Here is a 20,722-nt window from a genome sequence, read left to right as displayed (position 1 = left end):
CCCCCCCTCCCTCCCCCCCCCTCCCCCCCTCTCTCTCTCTCCCCCTCTCCCTCTCTCTCCCCTTCTCCCTCTCTCTCCCTCCCTCTTCCCCTCTCCCCTTCTCCCTCTCTCTCCCCCTCCCTCTCCCTCTCTCTCCCTCCCTCTTCCCCTCTCCCCCTCTCCCTCTCTCTCGCCTCCTCAATGCGTTGAGAGCTCTCGAGCTGAAATGCTCGTGGCTTCTTCATTTCCGATGCAGTCTATTGAAACCAGTCTAACTGCTTCTCTCCCCCCACACCCCCCCCCCCACACCCCCCACACACACACACACACTCACACAATTGGAAGTGCTCCTCAGGATTGGGACCGCTTCTCCAGTTCAGTTTTGTCTCAGCGTTCATTGCTGAGCTCTCGCCTTCTTCCACGCAAACCGTGTGCGGACGGATTGATTGATTGATGATGTCGCCTCCCGGCGTGGGTGCCCCGACCACTGCTCCACGGTAACTCCCCGCTCTCCCTACAACACTTTCTGGGGTGCATTTCGGGTCCTCGTTTGCCCATTTCGGGCGAGTCTCGCGTTCCCGGTGGATTTCGGTGTTGCACGTTCGGTCATCGCAACGGGTAACATCATCTGTCGGCATTTTGGTGGCGACGTTCGCAAAACCATGCGGTCAATTTCAAGATGTGTTGCACTGTATTTGCTGTTTAACAATGCACTGTAGTCGGCACTGATTTGGATGACGCTGACAGATATTTTGTTTATTTTTTTTAAAAGGCTTTTTTTAAAAGGGTTTTCGTTAGTTTCCTCATTCAGATGTATGCGTTTTGTTTTCTGAGAGCAAATCGGTTACGCACACACATGTTCCAAGTGTGAAACAAAAGTTGTGTGCACTGCCACCACCTCATCTGGAAGGTGCGACGAGGCAGATCGGTGTGAGCTGAACGTTTTATGTGTATCTTAAATTGGCGAACCAGTTGTATTGATGTGTTTGCAGAGTTATTTCAGAAATAGCACTGTTCAAATAACCCCGCAGCCTGAATATATCTCTGGATTTTAACTGTTGTGTCAGTGCAAAATAAAGTCAAGTCTTAAAATTTGATATTTTCGATATGTTTGCATAACAATTCAATTCCAACTTTCATCTGCAGTTAAACATAATTGGTCTGACTTGCTATTGTGTGAGAATGTTAAGCATCACCCATCGAGGCGCTAAACTCAGGATAATCTTTATGTGTTTCGTGTAGGCTTTTCATGTACAAATGTGGAATGTTTGTATTATTACACAATTATTTTAAATTAGTGGTAGTTTGGATACTATAGGCTTGCTACTTTCAAAGAATCAGCTTGATTATTGTCAAGACCTTAATGATAAGGGGGCCACAGTCCCAAGTTTGTAGAAGAGTATGGTAAACATGGTTTAGATTTAACTACTTTATCCAGAGGATGGGAATCTGTCTAGGAATTGAGCGGAAAGGCTTTTATTGACAATTTCAAGAGCAATAAATAAGATAGGATTATCATTGGCGGTGAGGGATAGGGTACGAGAGATAAGAGAACAATGGGATTGGCGAGACAGAGCAGTGATTTCTTTCCCAGTCTTACACATTCCAGTGTTATCATGTTTAAACATGTACAATTGTCACATATAAATTGAACAATCAGGATTGATTTATAGAACCCAAGAAAGCTTTTTTTTATTTTGACACATTATAGGTTTAGTAAAACTGAGAACCTATTTGGGTTGGCAAAACAATTATTATTTCAATGCATGTTTAACAATAACCGTTTGGTTTATATGGCAACTTTCACATTGGGAGGATGTCTCAAATGTTCCACACAGCTAGCTGACTGGGAGCCTGAGATTGGAGGAGAGGGGAGAGCAAAGGTGTGGGGGGGGGGGGAGGTGACCAAAATTGTGGTTGAAAAGATAGGTCCTAAGGTGAGCTTTTAAAACATGGAGATGTGGGATGAAGCAAATGGACTCCAGTATAGAGTTCCAAAGAGCAGGGCAAAATAATAATAATATATATTTTTTAATATAGCTAATATAGTGCCTTATGTCTTTGAGATGTCTCAAAGTGCTTCACAGAATATACTGTAAAGTGAGTTGACGTATATATATTTTGTGGGAAAACCGCAACAGAAAATTGCGCACAGCAGTGTCCCACAAAAAGTCATGGTTTGAAGTGACCAATTTCGTTTTTTGAAGGAATTATTATCCCTGGAAAAGCAATTCGCTAATCGACTAACGACCGAGTTCCTATTTAGTGTTAGGTAAACAGAGGCGCATGGAGTAAGAAAACTTGGCCAACATTTTGCCCCGCCATGAATTGAACTTGGGTCTCTTGTTTGCAAGGCAAACGCTCTAGCACTGAGCTACAGGACTCCAAATGGCTGAAAACGTGCCCACTGATGGTGGGTTGGATGAGGGAGGGGACATGTAACTGAATTGGCGACAACAACTTGCACTTATGTAGCACCCGCCACACAGGGTAGCATCTCAGAGCGCTTAACAGTGGCGGAGCCTGACTTCGATCGGGGGGGAGGCGCGCGGATAGATGATCGATGGTGGAGTGGAGGGTGCAAGGGGCAAATAAGAGACTGATGCCAGTCAAGTGGAGACGCCGGGTGATGGATTGGGGAGTGAGGTGGTTGGAGAGGTAGGGAGGTGTCAGGGAGTGAAGGGATTTGTGCGGATCTTGAAGTCGATCCTTTTGGTGATGGGGAGTCGGTGGAGTTTGGCCACAACTAATGAGATGGCGGTACAGAGTTTGGTCTGGGTCCGACCCAACTGTCCAGCGCCTTGGGACGTCCTCCCAACGTGAAAGGCGCTCTATAAATGAAATCTTGTTATTGTATGTGGGCGGCAGAGTTCCGAAAGAGCTGGATTTTTGGAATATTGGAGCTGGAGAAAGCAGCGTTCGAGTAATCCAGACGGGAGGTGACAAATGCATGTATGAGGGTTTTGACTGTATTTGGGGTAAGGTACGGTCGGAGACGGGCAATGTGGCAGAAGAAGGCGGTCCTGGTCAGGGAACGGGTGGGGAAGGAAGGACAGTTGGGGGTTGAACCGGATGCCTGGATTGCGCACTGGTTCGGTGAGCCTGAGGGAGAGCCCCGGGAGGTTGAGGAGTTCAGATCCACAGGAGTGAGACGTTGACGGGAGCCAAGGAGTATGGGTTCTGTCTTGTCCACATTCAGCTGCAGGAAGTTTGCAGCTGTGCACAGTTTAGTGTGCGAGTTAGGTGCTGTTGCTGGTTCTAACGTCTTTAAGTTTAAATGCTGTGAATCTGAAAATAATAATAATAATAGTACAGATCCTGCCATAAGATGGGTATGAATATAGACTGGGAAAAAAAGCTTTTTATTTGGTTGTCCCAAAGGTCAAAGAATACTTAAAACTATCCAGCTCCTTCTTCAGCTTGAATACACTGCCTTGCTCAATTAGCCAGCTCCACATACATATTCCTACTTTCTGTAAAGTAGGTAAATTAAGTAGTCGATTCAACTCTTCCATTCTGAACTTGATTCTGTGCCCACGAATGGTAAAGTGAAAGATTTCCAAATGGGGTGAGGGATTATTCCTCTCTTTGAAAAGGTTTTCTGTAAATCTTTAAATGTACTTTTTTAAAAAACAAACTTTCAGGTGTTAGACTGGCTCAATTGGTACTATTCTCCATCTGAGTCTCCCTATCGTCAAATGGATCAATTTTAAGACGTCACATTCGTTTTCAAATCCCTTCGTGCCCTGGCACCTCCATTCCTCTCCAACATGCTTACTCCCAACCCACTAACCGCTCTGCTCAACTGGCTCTGGTCTTCTGTATGTCCCTCATGCCCACCGTTCCACCATCAGTGGCCGCACTTTCAGCCACTACACACCGAACCTCTGGAACTCTTCCTCTATCCCTCTGTCTTGCCCCTTCCTTCCCCATCTTCAGGTTGCATCTTCAGGTTGCACCTGAAGATCTTCCTCTTTGACCGTGATTTTGGTCACCTCTCGTTCCCCCACCAAGCTCGGCGTTGTGCTCCTCCACTGTCAAGCGCTCTGGGATGCTACCCTGCGTGGGGGGCGCTATATAAATGCAAGTTGTTGTTGAGTCAGAAGGATTTGAATCAAGCCATTATGTTGGAAGTTTGATATTATAGTCTAGGATGACAGTTCAGTGTCATGTTGAGGGAGCACTGCATTGTCTGAAGTATCGCCCTTTGGATGTGGTGTTAACCCGAGACTGATGTTGTCCGGTCTGCCTAATCTGGTGAGTTTTGGATCGTATGCTCTCTTTGAAAATAGAAGAAAGGTTCTCCCAGTGTTCTGGCCAACAATCCCTCAAATAAAATTGGTCATTCACTTCACAGTTGTTTGTGACACGTTGCTTTTGGCAAATTGGCTGAGGTGTTTGCCCACAAAATAAAATCACTCCACTTTACAGAACTTTCTGAAGCACTTTGAGACATCCTGGGGAGGACTTTGATAATCTTTTGACATTATATTTGCTTACAAAATGCAAGGTTGCCATCTTAATAATATAATGAAGTGTAGGTTTTCAATGAATCCATCTTGTTTGGTAAATGGATAGTGTTACTTTAGTGATACAGTTGATAGCCAGTTCAATCAGGTACAGATTTATTTACCACCCACAACATGTATTGGAAAAACAGCTGTTCTAAATTGTACTTCAACCCTCACTTGTGTTCCTTTTTTTAATTATTATTGCACCCGGATCACTTATTCAGGGGTAATAATCGCTTCCAAAATAAAATAGCAATTTGGTCACTCAAGCCACGACTGTTTGTGGGGCACTGCTGTGCGCAATTGGCTGCCGCATTTCGCCCACAAAATATACAGTCGATTCACTTTACAGTATATGCTGTGAAGCACTTTGAGACGTCTCAACAACGTGATAAGGCACTATATCAAATGCAAGGATTATTATTTGAGTAGTTGTGATCTGGTAGTCTTTAAATGATCTCAATAGTTTTTTTTCCGCCTTAACGTCACTTAACTTTCAAAGATTTTCACTGGTGTGGGATTTACAGATGTTTCCTGAACAATGTTTATCTAATATTTAAAATGTGCATAAGTTTTTTGTTTTACTGTTTTTCTTATAGGTAGGCAGAGAGAGAAGCACAAACACTGGTGTATTGATTCAACTTAGCACGTTGTAGTGACAGCCTGACATTTGAAATTAAAATTTGTTGGGTGTGTTTCAAGTTCACCTTGATGATGCAAGCTGAATTTGTATGAGTTATGAAAAACATGAGTGCTACTCCTTATTTGGCAATGTTGCAAAGCAGCATTCTTCTAATAAGTGGTTTGACACAATAGAGTAATTTTTATCCTCTTCTCTCCCCACCCATAGAAGTAAATTGTTAATAGATCTTATTGAAGGCAAAAGAGATAGGCTGTTTTGTACTGGTAATCTGAAATACTATGAATAAGTAAACAATAATTAAAGTTAAGCGGAAAATAATGGTTTGTGATTATTCACTTCCTGTATTTGTTCAGTCTTGTTCTTATTGTTTGATGTTCTGCCCCAAAATTTGAATGGCTTTAGAATTCTGGTTCATATATATTTGTACATTCCCAGCTCCCACCCACTGCTGTTCAAGTTGATCTATTTTACCAATGCATGTTGTAACATTGTAGAGTTATAGAAATCCTCAGTGGTGAGGCTTCATGCTTGTACGTGGTTGTTTCTTGAAAAGGGTTATACATTTTTCAAAAAGGACCTCATCTTGACAAAGCATCTTTAGAATATCTGACTTTTATTTATGAAATGTTGTGCAAATGAGTATCAGTGAGTGAAGTCATGTGATTGTGATTCATTGCTTTTGTTCTCCTCCCTTTCCAAATGAAAAGCTTCTCAATAGCTCTTGGAAATAGTGCCCCTTCAAGTTTTTAAAATAAGATTTTTGATTTGTGAAAACGCAATATGTGTGTGTGTCTCATTTCTGTCTCCTTTTGTTTTCATCTCTCCCTTTCTCTGCCACCCCCCACCCCAAGTCCCTTCAGAGAATGGGAATTATTGTACTGTGCTGTGTAACATTCTGTTTCTGAAAGGCAACTCTTAAAGCACATGAGGGTAAGGATATGATTCTTATTTATTGGACTTAAATAACTACAAAACTATCAGATAGAATCTGGACTTTTGTTTTCCCTGACCCCTTCCTTTGCAGATGGGAGTAACTTCTGCCAAGGTATGATTCATGTTCGCATTGCTACTTGTTAAGCCAGTATCACAAGTCTCATTGAGTATGCTGTCCAACCACGAGAACATCACAAACGTGTGTAAATCTACCCTTGCCTAATGCTCACATATTTGCATTTCTAGCAGGTGAGAAGCTCTGGCTAATTTGCCTCCACATCCATAGCCTGTCTAAACTAAGGAAAACTGTACCATAGCCCATGTATATTGGGCTAATTTGGAATTGGCCAGATGGTGAATTTGAGATCTTTTCTGAGTTGGGAAGGAGCATTTATCTCTCAAATAAAATAATTTATTGTTTTGTGTTTTCAACTTAATGTGAAATAACCCCATGAATACCTCAACATACACAGAAGATCATCAACATTCTTCTAAATGCTTCTGGTGAAATCCTTGATTAGAAGACATGCATTTGTGAAATATGAAATAAAAATATTTTTCCACCCTCTTTATAAGATTTTTAGTAGCAAATAATTTATTTTAGATCAAAACTGCCACTTCTGTATTTCTCCCTTCTACAACTAATATTTCATTACAAGTCAAACATTTGAATTGAGAGGTTTTTATTGGTTTTATCAATGTAAACTTTGTGAACTGAATAGAATTGCAGAAATGACATCTTCGGAGACCAGCTAGCTTCTTCACTCAAAGCTGCTATAATTCCAAATCCTTGCTCTTACCTAGATTTTTATATTTGTCTTTAAATATTTATCCAGTTCTCTTTTAAATATTTCTATAGTCTTATCCTCAACTTTCTAATTTCTGTTCCAGGGAAAATTGACCCATTGTTTGATCTTCAACTATAACCCCTGGTATCAGCATGGGTTAGCAACAGTGTCTGCTTCAACAATTAGCTTTTCCTCATGGGCTGCCGAGACCCTCGTTCACACCTTAATCATGTCCAGGCTTGATAATTCCAACATTCTGCTTATTATACTCCCTAGCTCCTCCCTACACAAGCTGCATACCGTCCAGAAACTCCTCGCCCATATTCTCTCTCCTGCAGCAGTCTCCACAAGCCTATTTCCCCCACCCTTGTTTTACGCCTGTTGCTTTGTTTCTTGTGATCAACAGAAACCCATTTTGTAGGCCATTCAGCAATGTGCCAGAATATACAAGTACAAAAATTAGCTCACTCATTCAGAGTCTGAAACACAAAAGCTTTATTTCGAGTTCAGTGTTAAACAAAAAACTTACATTTGTATAGGGCCTTTCATGTTGGGAGGATGTCCCAAGGTGTTTCGGACCCAAGCTGGGGGTCCAAATCAGGGAGGGTGGAGGGCAGGGGGGCAAAGTTCGGAGGGTCTTGATATGGGTCTTGAAGGAGGCAAGGGAGGTGACGAGGCGGAGGGACTGTAGCATGGAGTTCCAGAGGGTGGGGGCAGAGTGGCTAAAGGCAATCCAACCAATGATGAGGCGGGTGAGGTGGGGGATATGAAGTAGGCCGGAGCCCGCTGAGTGGAGGGAGCGGGCAGGTTGGTAGGGGGTTAGGCGGTCACAGAGGTAGGTGGGAGCAAGGCCTTGGAGAGCTTTGAGGTGAGGACCAGGTCCTTGAACTGTATCCTGTGTGTGATGGGAAAACAGTGTAGTTAGGTGAGAATGGGGGTGATAAGATTGCGGAGCCTGGTGCGGGAGAGGAATGGGCTACAGAGTTCTGGATGATCTGCAGCCTATGAAGGGAGAAGTTCGGGAGGCCACCAGGCAGGGAGTAGTCGAGCCTGGATATTATGAATGCATGTATGAGGGTCTCGGCGGCCTGCAGTGTGAGACAGTGGCGGATCCGGGCGATATTGCAGAGTGGGGGAATGCAGAGTGGATCATGGCACCGTCTTGTTGAAATTCACCTGTAGAAAGTTAGCTCTCATCCAGGACTTGATGTCTGACAAACATTCTGTCAAGAGAGCAGTGGTCCTGGAGTCGAGGATGGAGGGAGAGAGATAGAGTTGGATGTCATCTGCATACATGTGGAGTCTGCGGATGATGGCACCAGGAGGCAGCATATAGATATTGAAGTGGAGGGGACCAAGGACAGAGCCCTGAGGAACACTGCACAAATGGTGTGGGGGCTAGAGGAGAAGCCATTTGTGGAGATGAAGTGGAGACCGTATGAGAAGTAGGGTCTGATCCATTCAAGGACAGAACCATGAAGGTTGAGGTGAGAGGAGAGACGGTGGAGGAGGAGAGAGTGGTCAATGGTATTCCATTATACTCCCTTCCCATTTTCAGGTCTCTGCTGAAGACCTTTCTTTTCGACCGCGCCTTTGGTCACCTTCCTCCCCCTCCCACTGGCTCAATCCCGGTTACTCTAAAGCGCTCTGAGACGGCGCTTTATAAATCCAAGTTGTTGGTGTTGGTATCGAAGGCAGCAGAGAGGTCAAGGAGGATGAGGCAGCAGAGGGAACCTTAGGCTCAGATGGACAAAACGTCATTTGTCAGTTTGACCAAAGCTGGGAAGCAACGAGTCTTCCAGAACCTTGGAAAGAAAAGGGAGGTTGGAGATGGGCCAGTAGTTTGAGAGCAAGGATGGGTCCAGGGAGGATTTTTTAAGGATAGGAGTGATGACACCCATTTTTTAAAGGAGTGGGAATGGTGCCAGTGGACAGGGAGAGGTTTATGATATCTGTGAATGAAGCTCGGAGGTAAGGACAGGGGTAGTGGTGGGGTCGAGGGAACAGGTTCTCGGATTCATGTGGGTTATAGTGGTGGTGAAAGAGGAGGGGTAGACAGGTTCGAAAGTGTGGATGGAGGGATGGGTAGGGGTCGGGTGTGAGGAGAAGATGGGAGGGGGTAGTAGTCGGAAGGGCAGAGGCAGATGAACAGATCCCCTCGACTTTGGTTTTGAGGAAGTCCAGCATCTCCTCGCAGTTGACATTGGAGGAGAGGATGGGGGAGGCAGGAAAACATCTCATCTAATGGATACCACTTCTAACAACACTGCACTGTTGGCCTAGAATGTGAGCTTAAAATTCAAACCCGAGGCTTGAACACAACCTTCTGACCCAGAAGTAAGCGCGTGCTACCAATTGAGCCAAGCTGATACCTGAAATTGTGTTTTCCTGAGGAAACTGGACCTTTCCATGCCTCGCATCATTATAATGGGAGCTATGCTGTTTAATTATCAAATTGATGATGTAGCTTTGTATATAATTTTATATTATACTGTTTTATATTTATATAAAAACATATTTAAGTTTGTGTTATGAAGCTCCGTCTCCTGAATATGTAGTGTGACTTCCACTTGGTGTGGAGTTCTTTGCTGTGAAAACTGCAGCAGTTGGTAGCATGTGCATTAGAATAGTGTACAACTTCATAGTACAAGGCTTTACAGTAAACTCTGTAGTGCTTTGAGATGATACAATGTGATTAAGTGCTCTTATTAAATTGTTTTCAATAAAACTTAAACTTTACAATATAATACAAAATTACATTTGTAAAGCGCTTTTCACATCAGGAGGACTTCCCAAGGCATCAGGGATTTTGACCCGAGCTGGGGGTGTGGAGGGGGGCAGGGAGAGTTGCCGAAGGTCGAAGGGGAGGGTCTTGAAACGTGCCTTGAAGGTGGCAAGGAGCAATACGAAGGGAATGTGGGATGGAGTTCCAAAGGGTGGGGGTAGAGAGGCTGAAGGGCCAATCGCCGATGGTGAGGCGGGCCGGGTGGGGGAGTTAGAGCAGGCCACAACCTGTTGAGTGGAGAAAGCGGACAGGTTGATATGAGGTCAGCAGGTTTCAGAGATAGGAAGGAGCAAGGCTGTGGAGGGCCTTGAAGGCGAGGATGAGGATTTTGAACTCTTATCCTCTGGGGGATGAGGAGCCAATGGAGTTGGGCGAGCGTAGGGATGATAGGGTCACAGAGCCCGGTGTGGATGATGACACGAGCTGCAGGGTTCTGGATGATCTGCAGCTTGTAGAGGAAAGAGTTGGGAAAGCTTTATCCAAGCTTTGTTGCTCAGTACATTTGGCAATTCCGGCCCCCTGATGTCCTCTAGTCCCTTGAAAGATCCCACATGAGACATGATATTGAATGACCATGGGATTGCAGATATTTTAATTATTTGTGTCTGTGTCTGGGAGGAAAATAAACGTCCTTCTCAAAGCAAAAGTAGTTTCCAGGAGAAGTTGAAGACATTTTAAGAACAATAGGTATTGTGAACAAAGAGATGACTAACAGGCTAAAGAATGAGCACTAGACTTGGATGGAGTTCACACAAAGATGGTTAAGGAAGTGGATTAAATGAAATTGCTCATTGGGTGACCGGTATATCTATACACAACAGTGGTGGGAGAAGAGAACTGAAACAGTTTTTTTTCACAAAAAGGGGCAAAACAGTAGTCTGGGAAACTATTGGCTGAGGAGTCTTGCATCTGTTGCCAGGAAAATAATGAAGGGTATTTTGAAGGAATAATGAAGCACTCAGAGAAATTATAGAGTTCTAATAGTCCTCGGCATTTTATGGAAGGGAGATTGTGGTTGAGAAATCTAAAATAGTGCCATAGAATTACATAGAGCAGGGTGGTCAACTGGGGCCTGCAACTGGCCCGCAGGATGATTTCAGTTGCACTGTATATCCAGAACTCAGGTTTGGGCTGACCCAGTGGGAAAACAGTGGAACGAGGCGCTGGTTTGAAAGTGATTGACAGCAGAAGTGGTCAAACACTTTCAAACCAATAACAGAACAGAGACACAAAGGGAGACCGAAAAAGAGAGATTCAGAGACACACACAGACAAACAGAGATATACAGAGATGCACACAGGCGGAGAGCGAGACATAGATATAGACACACACAGACAGAGAAACAGATATAGAGACACACATAGGCAAAGGGGGATACAGAGACAAATACGGAAAGAGAGAGATGCACACAAACAGATACAGAAACACATATTCGGAGAAAGATACAGAGACACACAGACAAAGAGAGATACACACACAAACAGAGAGATACAGACTCAACAGAGAGAGTGATACACAGAGAGATACAGGGATAGATAACTCATCACTGGCTGTATTATTGTTTTAAATATTTGTATGAATTTTTACATTGCTTATCTAAAGTTGGCATTGTAACTAAAATATAATAATAACCCTTGCATTTGATATAGCACTTTTTACATCTTCTAGATGTCTCAAAGCGCTTCACAGAATATACTGGTTTGACTGTATATTTGTGGGCGAAATGCGGCAGCCAATTGCGCACAGCAGTTTCCCACAAACAGTCGGGGATGGAAGTGGCCAATTTATTTTTTTCTTGAGGGATTATTATCAGGCACAGACAGACAGACAGAGAGAGAGAGAGACACAGACACACAGACAGAGAAACAGATACAAAGACACACACAGGCAAAGAGAGAGAAATACAGAGGCGCACACAAGACAGAAAGAGGATGTAATCTCTCCCAAAGTATAATGAAAGTAAGTAATAAAGTTACACAATTTAAAACTGAGGATTTCTACATGATTCTTACTGGTTATGTTTCTGGAAAGGGAAACACTAAAATATTGTTTATGTGGCCCGCAGATGTTTCTCAATTCGGCATCTGGCCGTCAACAACCAAAAGGTTGGCCAGTCTGACGTAGAACATTACAGGATAGAAACCAGGCATTCGGTGAAACTAGTCCATGCTGGTGTTTACTCAACCTGAACCTCTACCTCATCCAACCTTGACAGTGAGGGTGATTGCCAAGAACAACATTGGTATCACCAGTATACGAAGGATGAATAGAAGGGACGATGAAATGGTGATTCAGCAACTTTGCTGCTAGATCTTTCCCAACTCAACGTCAATGTTAAATGTAGCATACAAAAGGCTCACTCTCAGCAATGTTGGTCTTTTCAAATGGAAAACTTTCAATTGTTGAGTGCCAGTAGAAAATTTAAGAAAATAGATCCATCTTTGGGAAAATAGAAATCCAACCAAGGGATTAATCACTTTAAATAAAATGAAGAAACAAATAATAAAAATCACCATTTGGGGAACCTGGAGCCAACTGCATCAGAAACGATATGAGGAAATACTTTGCAAATATGCAAAAATGAAGTGTGTTGCAAATTGGTAGGAATGGTTAGATTCATAACATTATCATGTTGATCTTCATATTATCTTTGAAGCGGTAATGGAATTTTTGGACGAAGAGAAATAAAATGGGCATGTTATAATTCAAAATGTCTTTTGATTCTTTGCTTGTTGTAAAGCAAGCATGCAAATCACATCAGCAGATTAAAGTGAAGAATTCTTAAAGGTGTTTCACCATTTGTCCAACAATGAGCTCCCCAACAACACTTCAACAACAACAACAACAAAATTACATTTGTATAGCACCTTTCACGTTGGGAGGATGTCCCAAGGTGCTGGACAGTCAGTCTTTCAGACCTGAGCTAGAGGTTGGGCTTGGGGAGTGTGGAGGACAGAGGAAGAAGAGTGATTGAAGGCATGATTGAAAAGGAGAGTCTTGAGATGGGTCTTGAAGGAGGGGGTGAGGTGGAGGGAATGCAGGATGGAGTTCCTGAGGGTGGGGTTAGAGTGGCTGAAGGCTCGCCTGCCAATGGTGGGGTGGGCGAGGCAAGGGACGTGAAGCAGGCTGGAGACCACTGAGAGGAGGGAGCGGGCAGGTTGGTAGGGAGTCGCAGAAGTAGGGGGGAGCAAGACCATGGAGGGCTTTGAAGGTGACGAACAGAATCTTGAACTGTATCCTTTGTGTGATAGGAAGCCAGTGGAGTCGGACGAGGATGGGGGTGATAGGGTCACGGAGCCTGGGTGCAGAGTTCTGGATGATCTGCAGACTATGGAGGGAGTAGTTGGGGAGGCTGAAAGCAGGGAGTTTGCATAGTCAAAGTCTGGATGTTATGAATGCGTGTGTGAGGGTTTCAACAGCCTGCAGTGTGAGACAGTGGCAGAGCAGGGTGATGTTGCGGAGGTGGGTCATGGCACAGATGTGGGGTAGAAAGGATAGTTGAGGGTCAAAGAAGAAACCAAGGTTCCAGACTGGCTTAGTAAGGTGGAGTGTGCATCCTTCGATGGTGATGCAGCGCCTGAGGTGTGGAGATGCTGACGGGAGCCAATCAGGAGGGCCTCGGTCTTGTTGATGTTCAACTGAAGAAAGTTAGCTCTCATCCAGGACTTGATGTCTGACAGACATTTTGTCAGGACAGCAGTAGTCCTGGAGTCAAGGGTGGACGTAGAGAGGTGCAGTTGGGTGTCATCCACATACATGTGGAAGTTGACCCCATGTCTGCGGATGATGTCACCAAGAGGGAGCATGTAGATATTGAAGAGGAAGGGACCAAGGACAGAGCCCTGAGCAACGCCGCACAAGACGGTGCGGGGGCTGGAGGAGAAACCATTTGTGGAGATGAAGTCCTGGTCACAGGCGGACAGAATGTCACCTGTCACTTTGACCAAAGCTATTTCTGTGTTGTGGACGGCTCGGAAACCCGATTGGAGGGGTTTGTGAAAGGAGTGGCGGGAGAGGAAGGAGCTAAGCTGGGAAGCAACGAGCGGCAGAGCGGTAAGATTTGATGAGGTCCAGCCAGATCTGACGATGGACTGTTAAGTTGGATTTGAGCCAGGAGGACTCAGCGGCACGCACCTGTGCCTTAAGGGAGTGGAGGAGGCTGGTGCACCTGGTTGACTCTTGTGCGTAGGAGACAGTTCGGGAAGTGAGGGGAGCAAGGGCATTGAGAGTGGTGCAGTATCAGATCAGACTGAGAGCTCAAAATCCTGATGTGGAGATTGAGCCCATAATATTCAAACCCATAATATTATAACCCAGAGATGGGTGTGCTATCAATTTGAGCCAAAGGATACCTGACTAAAGTGATCTTAATAACAATGACTTGCATCTGTACAGTGACTTTCAGAGCTCTTTGAGAGACTGAGCTCGGGGGCGTTGCAGCTATTGAAGACACAGACCCAAGATGGAGAATTGAGGGAAGGAATTCCAGACATAGTGGGACACAGTGACTGAAGGCTTGACTGCTGATGGTGGGGTCAACAGGGCAAGGATTGGAGGAGTGTGGGTATGAAGGGAGTTTTAGTTGAGGATCTTGAAGCTGTTTCGCTGGGAGATGTGGAAACAGAGGAGTCCGATGAAGACGGGGTGATGGGGAAGTGGAGCTTTAGGTTGGTAAAGATATAGGCAGTAGGCAGCTGCTACAAAGTAGAAAGATTCATAAGAACTAAAGAGTTTGTTCTATAAAATAAGCACATTTTATGGAACATAACCTCTACAATGTTCTCTTAAGCAGGAGCATCTCTAGAATTTTGTGATCCAGTATGGGAACATAGATATATCGAAAACAAATAGTGCAAAAAGGCCTATAGTAAAAAGTCCACTCCAGGATAATTCCCCTATATCACTTACCTGCTGAGTAACCCACCCCACTCCCAAAAAAAAAAACTCCCAAGGCCATTTCAGGAGGTAAATGTTTGGGAAATTCCTATCAACTCAAAGGTATTTGAGAAAGCTCTAGTGGAGAGCTGAGCCACTGGCAATACATTAATTTATCTAATCAATCCTATGTACAGCCTGGTGTACTGCTGGTAAGCTCCCCAAATGTGGGATACTAAACTTTGCATTCCGCTTTTCGAGACCCTACCCCTTGTGAACGGCACTTTATAAATGTAAGTTGCTGTTGCTTTTACCAAATCAAAGTGTTTGATTAACATCACTTTCATATTACTTTCACTATCAAATTAGCCTGTTCTGTAGATAAAATATCCTGCTTACATAGTTCAGCCTTTTTTTAAACTTTTTTTAAGATGAATTGGCTTAGGATGCTTCTTATCCCACTAGAGCAACACCACCACCATGTTGGACAGACGTCCCAGGGCACTGAACAATCAGGGGTTTTAGACCCGAATTGGGAGTTGGGGTCAGAAGGGGAGGAGGGCAGGGGGGATGAGGGTGGAAGGGTGGTCGAAGGCACGGTCGAAGAGGAAGGTCTTCAGGTGGGACTTGAAAGAGGAAAAAGGGGGTGAGGTGGAGGGATTGCGGAATAGAGTTCCAGAGTGTGGGGGCAGAGATGCTGAATGCCCGACCGCCAATGTTGGGGTGGGAAGTGAGGGGGACCTGAATCAGGCCAGTGTCCACCGAGCGGAAGGAGCGAACAGGCTGATATGGGGTTATGAGGTCGGAGAGGTAGGGGGAGCAAGACCGTGAAGGCCCTTGAAGATAAGAACAAGATTTAAAAATTAGTTTAGAAATTAGTTTAATACTATAGGTTTACCAATAATATAACTAGATTCCACAGTTAACAGTGGACAATACATGCTTTGGAATTTAAAGTTACTCATAACATAAACATGCTTAAAAATTGCAAACTGGATAGCTTGTCTGCTTTATTCAAGTTTGTTTTCTTGTTACTGCTGATACAGAATTTCCAAGCCATTGATTTCCCTCAGTTATTTTTAGACAATTGAGTGGCTTTCTCTAGTAAGTATGCGGAGAAGCACTTTAAACCAGTCAACTGGAAGAATGAGTGCTTGCTGAAGTACGAAACAGCTTTTCCAAAGTCTTGCCAAAAATGGAGAGATAAGATTAAAAAAATCTTTGGTGGCCCCTTGGATCAGCATTTTTAATATGCTAGTTTTAATATGACACTTTCACTTATAATAATAACTTATAATAATCCTTGAGCGCTTCTGACGCCTCAAAGTGCTTCACAGAATATATTGTAAAGTGAATTGAACTGTATATTTTGTGGGTGAAATGCGGCAGCCAAATTGCCACAGCAAGGTCCCACAAACAGTGGATTGAGTGACCAATTTGTCTGTCTGTCTGTCTGAAATGTCTCAAAGATGTGATAAGGCGCTATATCAAATGCAAGGATTATTATTATGTTATATAGGTAAACAACAACTATTTGCATTTATATAGATATATGGGGATATGGGGATATGGCAGGGTTAGGTTATTAGCTGGAGTTAGATGAGAAGATCAGCCATGATTGAATGGCGGGGCAGACTTGAAGGGCTGAATGGCCTACTCCTGCTCCTACATGTTATGTTATGTTATAGCGCTCTTCACGCTGGGCGGCACCTTGGAGGTGTGTGGATTAAGGAAATTTGCCTAAGGTTTCACCCTTAGTTGTTGGAATAACTACTTCCATTGGATTTTGCTTACAAGAGAAGGTGATGGAAAGCTGTTTTGTCCTTGGGAGCCTTTTCCTTGAAGTGGGAGCATAGGGATCGTGACATTATTGACTACAGTTGCTAAGTGGGATCAATGTGAGTACATTTTTACCTGCTCCTCTGGTCCATTGTATTTATTGCTTGCCTTGTAGCATTTCTTCTTTTGTCCTTGTTGTGTTGCAAAGATGCCTCTGGTTAACTGTATTCTCAATCGCCATTGTACAAGGCAAGCAAGCAAGAAGGCTTCAAGTACTTTTACTGGGTTAGTAATTTTCTTCATAGCTGTTTGTAACCATGCAATTCAACAGTTCTGGTGTAAATGACAACTAAGTTTCAACAGCCTTTGTACAAGACAAGTAGGCAGTGAAGGATTCATTATATGTTCACAAGTTTAGCCATTTTCTTCATATCTCTATACACATGGCAGTCAGTAATACTGGTGCAAATGAGTGCTAAAATGCAACAGGATTTTATTGATTTTATAAAATTTAGGTTCCAACAAAAATGTTTGAAAAAGTAATACTATATATTGTTAATTTTCAAAAGAAGGAAAAGCTGTGCATCTATGTTGTAATGCTGGTTCTTGTGTTTCTTGTAGTGTCTTATCCAATTGAAGCAAATTAAATGCTTCACACAATTAGATATTTTCAAAAACAGTCATTCTTGTTATGTTGACCAAGATGTTAGCTAATCTTCATCAGTAATTTTTCACAGAATTGGGATGAATAACCAATTGAATTTATTTTTTTACTGAGTTTAGATGAATGAGGAACATTGGTCAAGACTTCCTGCTCTTTAAAATAAATCAATCTTTAAATGTACACCCAAAGGTAGAATGGACCTTGGTTTAACATCTCATTTGAGGAATGCATCTCCAACAATGCAGCACTTTTTCAGTACTGCATTGCAGTGTCAGCCTCGATTATGAGCTCACATGATGATATAGGACTGAAATCAGAGGGGAGAATGAATGACAAAAAAAGAGTAGTTATATTTTCATAACTCCTTATTAGGTTGAAACACCTCAAAGCTTTTCATATGTAATTACTATCAAGCTCAGTGACTGTTTATGTAGGTGCCCACACATAGTAGAGAGGCAAAATGACAGAGATAGACATACAAATATATATTAAAAAAAAGCAAAGGAACCATTATTCACATTTCTTTCACATCTACAATAGGTAATAATTAGTGCAGATATCAGGCTTTTTATTTTAATGATGAGTTCAAGTAGTGCAACCAGAATTTAGGTACTGTTGAGCATTGATTTACAGTAGGGAGCCCAATATTTGCAATAATTGGGTTCAAACCCTATTGTGGATATGGAAACAATGCAGATAATTTCACAAATTACAAATTGGTTCCAGTGCAAACCAAATATTTCTTTCAACAGGAGTTATACTGTTACCATAATATTACATTGTATCAACCCTTCATTCTCAGTTGTTCTTTCTCTTTTTCTCTGACTTTCTTTCTCTGATTCTTTTTCGAACTTTAACTTTCTATCTCTTGCTATCTTTGACTCTCTGATATTGTATTAATGCCGTAGGCTCAAATACATCCGGATTTGGGGCTTGAATCCACAAAGTGGACTCCAACAGTGGCATTTAGGTGCTGCCAGACTGACAATATTTAGAAAGACTCTCCAGTATAGGAAGGTACAGCACTGGAAAATATTGTTGCTTTCCATCTGGTCCCCAAATTAATAAATAATTAAAAAAAACTCTACACTATACTGCTTCATTGAATTCTTTGCCAAATAGTTCTAATTCCCTATTGATTTGTTGACGCAATCTTCCTCCATTGCCTCCATGGATAGTCGGTTCCATATATTTTCCACTTTCTCTGCCTGTATAATCATTGAATTGAAACTTTGAGGAATATTTCAATGGCAGACTTGTTTTTCCAAAGATGTTCCTCAGTTTCCCCTCTTGAAAGAATTTGAAGCTGGAAATATAGTTCAGATACCTCATCCTTAGTATGCCAGTAATGGAAATGTCAGTAAAGGGGGCACTTGCTCTGCAATAACTCATTCTAAATACATAATGCATGGAATTTTCTCCATGGGGAACAGTGATACTTTGAAAAAATTAAATGATGTTATGATGCATCACTGAAAGAGCCCTTTTATGTGTCTTATTTGTACCACACAGAATATTTTAAGTGATTTTAAGCAGATTTTAAGTGAGTTCAAGTTCAGCAGAGTGAAATAAATATTTCTGTATCTTTTAATGTATTATTTATTACTTGTTTCACCATAACTGTTCATAAGCTTAAACTTAACCGAAAACTAACCAATTGAAAACTGAAATTTCCATCAATCTTTTGACAATCTTAACGTGTTAATCCAGTATTTAATGGACCATTATACCCCAAAGTTGAAATATCATTCCTATATCAGAGAACTCTCAAGATTTATTGAGGTGGAATCAACCACTTCTACAATAGTAAGTGATATGCGAAAAACAAAAAATTTCTTTAGTATGATAAATAGTAAATAACTATTAAATATCTTCAAAAGAGCAATTTCACAAAAAAAAAGCCAGAACTGGATAGACGTAAACAATGAACAAAATTAACAATCAATACATTAAAGGTGCAATAGACAAGCTTGCACAAAAGTAGCTTAGCAGTTTTTAGATGGGCAACAAATAGCTACAACTTCTTCCTGCACGCATTCCACACAAATGTGTTTTATGATGCATATCAAGCAAAGGATAGAGTTCGGGTATAACAAACAAAAAGGATAAAGTCAATCCAGAACTGTTAAATCAATGTTTTGGTTGGGTCTACACAGTGGAAAACTACAAAGTACCAGACCTGCAGGGTAAATTTAGGGATTTTTGAATAGAAGGAATATACATGTCCAGATGGTTTCTATCCAAGGCACTACATAAATGGGTAAGCACTGTAGATTTGAGAATAATACTAGAAGATATAAGTAGATAGCATACATTGCACTGTTATTTAAAAAGTGCAGGCTGACCCTCCAGTCATTATTGGTGAACCACTGCATTGTTAGAGGTGCCGTCCTTTGGGAGAGTGGATAAACCAAAATTCCATTGGTCTGTTCAGGTAGACATTAAAGATTCCCAAGACACTGTTCAAAAGGAGAAGGTTACTTCAAGCTTGTAGCCAACAATTTTCTGTATAAGTAGGTCATTCATTTTGTGGCTGTTTGTAGTACTTTAGTGTGTGCACATTGGCAACTGGGTTCACCTACAAATACAGGCAATACGCTTGACAAAATATTATTGTGAAGTAATTTGAGACTTTTCAATATTATTAGTATTATATCAAATCCAAGGATTGTGATATTATAAGAAAGAAAGAAAGAACAGTCTTTATTGTACGCCAGTAAATTTAAAATCAACCATGGCAGAATTGCTGGAACCCATAATCAGAAATGGTTATGTTTATCAAATGTTGTTAAAAGATAAGTAACATTGCTAGTTTCAAATTTTAATCAATAAAAATTGGTATTCAATGGGTTTTCCATTTTTTGTCAATTTGAGGGAAATTAATTTCCATTGTTGAAAACATTTTTAAAAAATATTTCTAATAATTTTGGACTACAAAAATCGTAACTTTCAGATGGAAGGTTGTCATGGATAATAATAATAATAATAATCGTTGCATTTGATATAGCGTTTATCACCTCTTAGAGATATCTCAAAGCACTTCATAGGATATACTGTAAAGTGTAGTGACTGTGTTTTGTGGGCGAAACGTGGCAGCTAATCTCACACAGCAGTGTCCCACAAACAGTCATGGATTGAGTGATCAAATTATAATTATTATAGTGTAATATAATATGGATGTCACTTTCTGCACTCTGCGCATGCATGCACAAATTATCTGTATGTACTTGGTGACCTTTCTGCCCAGAAATCAGCCATTTTTGTAATTGAAAGGAATAAAAGCAAAATAACTATCAATATTATTTTTGAAAATGTAAAAAAAACCCTGAAAAACAGCAATCATGAAGATGGATCATAAAAATGTATGAATGTATAGGACTGGACTATTACTGTTCATCTAACCATTGCCAAAGTTTGAAAACATATATCAACAGTGTTGAATCAATTTGAATATTTTGAGGTGTGAATTTGGTGCATGCAAATTAATAAGAACAATTACGACATTGAAAAGCATCAGGTAATGCAAACTGTGTAGTTTGCATTGAGGATTAAGTTGGCAGAATTACCCTCCCCCTTTTAAGTTGAGAACGATTTAGCTGCTGAGTTTCTATTCAGAAACATTGTGAATGTGCTGTCCATATTGCTTGAAAAGTAAAGGTATGTGTCAGTTTGGCTCAGTGATAGCACTCTCGCCTGAGTCAGAAGGTTGTGGGTGCATGTCAGAACTTGAACTCACATAGTCTAACCTGACACTCTAATGCACTG

At 41.9% G+C, this 20,722-nt stretch overlaps 1 protein-coding gene across 1 annotated transcript in view; it reads left to right on the top strand.

Moving 5' to 3' along the window:
• The window catches only part of LOC103185540 (TIAM Rac1 associated GEF 1), an 87,154-nt gene that overhangs the window by 825 nt on the left and 65,607 nt on the right, over positions 1–20,722 (top strand). The window lies entirely within an intron of this gene.

This window comes from Callorhinchus milii, unplaced genomic scaffold (genome assembly GCF_018977255.1).
Source record: "Callorhinchus milii isolate IMCB2004 unplaced genomic scaffold, IMCB_Cmil_1.0 Scaffold4, whole genome shotgun sequence".
NCBI lineage: Eukaryota > Metazoa > Chordata > Chondrichthyes > Chimaeriformes > Callorhinchidae > Callorhinchus > Callorhinchus milii.
This window is presented reverse-complemented; position numbering and strand designations above follow the sequence as displayed.